This window comes from Oryzias melastigma, unplaced genomic scaffold (assembly GCF_002922805.2).
Source record: "Oryzias melastigma strain HK-1 unplaced genomic scaffold, ASM292280v2 sc01134, whole genome shotgun sequence".
Classification (NCBI taxonomy): domain Eukaryota; kingdom Metazoa; phylum Chordata; class Actinopteri; order Beloniformes; family Adrianichthyidae; genus Oryzias; species Oryzias melastigma.
Genome location: NW_023417718.1, coordinates 7,752 through 11,973, shown reverse-complemented (window position 1 = coordinate 11,973; position 4,222 = coordinate 7,752). Strand labels below are relative to the sequence as shown.

At 40.9% G+C, this 4,222-nt stretch overlaps 1 long non-coding RNA gene across 1 annotated transcript; it reads left to right on the top strand.

The window, feature by feature from the left end:
* The first annotated feature begins 2,852 nt into the window (after positions 1 to 2,852).
* Positions 2,853 to 3,797, top strand: LOC112140715. Its single transcript, XR_002918234.2, has 3 exons — positions 2,853 to 3,085; positions 3,554 to 3,583; positions 3,666 to 3,797. It is a non-coding gene; the product is annotated as an uncharacterized LOC112140715 (long non-coding RNA).
* Positions 3,798 to 4,222: the final 425 nt, after the last annotated feature.

Sequence of the window (4,222 nt, the reverse complement as noted above, 5' to 3'; positions counted from 1 at the left end):
ACAAACGACAAAAGTGACAGACGGGGACGAGAGGCGCCGACTGGGATTCTAATCAAGATGTTCTTCTAAAAAAATCATCAGTTCATGAGATCATTCAGTCTAGAAGAAACACTGGAGACAGGACGGCCTGATTGGACGACTAACAGTAATGAAGATGTTAATTAACAAGACAAGCAGATTATTTTCTGTCAGATTTGATGAAAATGTAACAGTTTACATATAAAAATAAGAGATATTGAAGCAGTCCAAATGTGGGAGGGGTTGAGTCACCAGCTGCAGCATCAACTAATTCATGAGAAGAATTAAACCAAAACTCATCTAGAGCTATGTTCTCGCTGTCCTCTGAAACAGGCGTGTTGTGCTAGCACAACACGTTCTCACTCCCAGGTCTTCACTTATGGACGTTTGATTAAGGACTCCGAGTCACTTTGTGACGTTTTGGTTGTCCCTAACTCATCGTTTTTTGACATGCTGGATGTTTGTGAAATCAAGGGTTCCAACACGAACTAGAACCGTTCCGTACTGGGACAAGGAGTGCAATGGTAGCCAAACCCGGTATCCTAACCCGGCACCGAATTCAGTACGAGACGCAGTATTGGACCTGAACCAGTACCAGATGCAGTATTGGACACAAACTGGACGTGGTACGAGACGCGAACCATCACCAGTTAAGGGTACTGGTACCGGGTTAGGGTACTGATACTGGATTAGGGTACCGGTACTGGAGGCATCCTGAGGACCAGTCCGGTTCTGCATCTGATACCGCATCCCGTGGGCTGCAGATCCTTGACTTTACAAACAGCCAGCTTGTCAAAAAATGACGACTCGGGGACACTCAAAATTGAACTGAGAAATATCCATCGTGGAGTAAGACTAGTGATATTTAGACCACTTTGACGTTTCACACCAAGACTCTTCCAGCTGTAGACGGCGGACAGTCCAGTCCAGGTGAGGACGTCTGCTAAAGGTGCGTTCACCTGCCTGGTGTGAACAGCAGAAGTCCCAGCTGTCTCTACAGGTGGATATGGACCGTCTGCAGGTGAGAAACGGTCAAACCTGTACAGGAAGTATTACGGTCGTAGAGCGTGCTGTGAACCCGTACAGAGAAAATGTTCATGCACAGTTTTTCCTACGGGTGTGCTGCAGGTGACAGGTCTAGAATCAGGATGTCTCATCATTTATGACTCTGTGGATGTTCTACTTTTATTCAGTTTAATTCTTTATTTTCACCAAGTGAAACCAGTTTGGATGAAAATGTGAGGATTAGATGTTCCACGTCTACGTTGTCAACATTTCTGAGATTTTGTTTCCGACACTCTTAGAGGAACAGAAACATCTCAAGTCGCCTCATTCAAGTCATCAAGACACGGTGACCTCTGACCTCTGAGACCAGGAAGTGTGAGAGGATGGAGCTACGGTCTTCATCTGAGCAGTTCGTCTCCTCGTTTGGGTTTTTCTGCATCTGTGTTTCTGATCTTCAGGTTTCCGTCGCCGTTCTCCTCCTGCTGGTTCTTCTCCCACCGAACAGCCACTGCGACCCGGTTAGGAGAGTTTCCTGCAGACCGAGCCAAGAACTCAGGACAGCGAGGAGGCGGAGCCGCTGTGCGTTCCCAGCACCGCCCCCTGTGAGAGGTTCTCCTCAGGAAGTGTGTCAGCGTGAGCCGCGCTCGCACGATCTTCTAATTAGTACCACATCAAAACGGGAAAGAGGTCCGCCGGTCCCCACGGACCCGCAGCCTGTCCAACAGCCCCACCTTCACCGAGCGAGCGCCCACACCTCGCCGCCAGGAAACGCTTTCCAGGTCGTCACGACCCCCGGAGAGAGAAACTGGCTCTGATCCCCAGAAAGATGTTTTTAAATCAAACAGGAAACCAAAGACGATCAACGTTCAGTGGAGGAAAAACCATAAAAGATCTTAAAAAATCAGGAATAAAACCAGAAAGGAAGGAAGATCTGAGTCACAGAACAGGAAACAGAACCTGGACTGATGGGACATGAAGACCACAGAACCCGGATCCTCATACAGAACCAGAACTGGAGGAACATGGAGGAACAGTTCCAGTGATGGAGAAATGAAAACTGAGAAAAGAGCTACGGTGGCCCTGAAGGTCAAATCACTTCAAGACATCACTCCACTCTAATAAAAACTCATTAAAGGTCAGAATGAAAAAAGGAAAACAAATAATTAAAAAACAACAATACGTTAAAAAAAGAAACAAAATGAAAACTAAACTAAATAAGAATAGAATATACTAGAACAATATAATAGAAGAAAATAGATAAAAACAGAACAAAATTGAATAAAATAAAATAGAATGAAATGAAATAGAATCGAAAAGAATAAAATAGAATAAAAATAAACTAGAAGAAAATATAATAAAATATAATAGAATATTTTATTTCTTTTATTATAAAACCAGTCGAGGTTTCTATCGGGTGAGCTGTGGTGTAGAGGGAGAGAAGGCTGCAGGTTTAACTCCTGCTGCACCCTTGAAGAGTTTAAAGACTGAACCTCTCCTGGTGGGTTTCTGGTGTTCAGCCGACTGACTGTAAAACGCTTTAAGTCTTAAAGGAAAGTATTAAAAGACGATACAAGTAAATATGAGTTACTTCAGTTTGTGGACGCAATATATTACAGGAAATGGAAATTTATTTTGAAATCTTCTTCCTAGAAACTCAGTTATAAAACTTCTACTCTGAAAATCTGAACCTGACAGAAACAGAAATTTGTTTTTTATGCTCTTGCTTTAAGTGACATATTAAAAAAAAGATTAAATATTGAAATTAATGACACAAAAAATCAGAAACTGAGTCAAATCAGTGAAGATTTCCTTCTTGTCTCCTCCAGGCGGAGAGGAGGAGGAGGAGTCAAAGGATGAAGAGATCTGTCTATGTTCAGTTAAAAAGGAGGAAGAGGAGTTTAGGACTCCGGAGATGAAGAGGAGGAGGAGGACGGAGGGATTCTCTGCAGAAATGATGAAGACGGAAGAGGAGAGCGCGTGAAAAAAGAAAAAGTTTATAAAATAAAAGCTAGGATTAAACAGAAGAGAAAAAGATCGGTTTTACTCTGTGAAGATTTATCAGGTGAGTGTTGGTTTATGTCTTTATTCGATTTAAATCTGAACTCTAAGTGGAGTCCAATAAAGTGAATATATTTTTTTATGTATTTTGAAAATTTTGTGGATAAAAACAAATATTTCTAACTGTGATTATATTTTGCTGATGGAAAAAAATATCATTTATTTTATTTTATTATATATTTTTGCAAAAAATGGCTTAAAACAGTTTATTCTAAAGTAAAACAAAGATGATCAGAGGATGAATCAAATCTATTAAATCTGTCTGAGAGCAAATTCATCAGATTTAATTTATTTTGTCACATTTGAAAGAATCACAGAAAAAAAATACATTTTTCTATTTTAATTAAATTAGCTTCTTTTCTTAATAATTCAGGCTTTGATTAAATAAAAAGACACAAACAAAAGTACTTTAAAAATAATAATTTAATAATAAGACAGATTTCTGTGGACGTAAACTGTCTGGTGTCTGCAGGTCATGAGGATGACGGCGCTCCAGGATCAGGTACTGAAGTTTCTGCTTCACATTCAAAGTGGACGATAATCTGAAATCTGCAGATTATATTATCGGCTAATCTTCATCTCAGTGTGGGCGGAGCTGGCCTCTCTTCTGCCCGACGGTCCGATGCTCCGCCTTCGCCTGCAGCTGTCCCGCCTTCACACCGGGAAGTGTCCAGATCCGGTCATGTGACCTCTGCGGTCACGGATGGGTCGCACACGGTAAAATAACATTAATGATTGATGAGTTTCATCTCGGATCAGTCACAGGGTTTCTGGAACGTTTTCCTCCAATCAGGAAGTTTGAGTCTCAAAGTCATCAGAAGTTTCATCATTTTTGATCAAACTTCCTCTTCAGACATGAAACATGTCTGAGTGGAAACAGGAAGTAGACGGACGAAGTTTAACGTTAACAAGAAAATAATAAGAAAAAAACTTAGATTAAAAATGTATTTCTAGAAAAGCTAACTTTATTACAATTTAACTTATAGCAAAACAGGTGTGTTTGTGTAACAGGTGTGTCTGAAAAACAGGTGCATCTGTGAAACAGGTGTGTGTTTGTGAAAGAGGTGTGTTTGTGAAACAGGTGTATCTTTGAAACAGGTGTGTTTGTAAAACAGGTGTGCCTGTGAAACAGGTGTGTGTT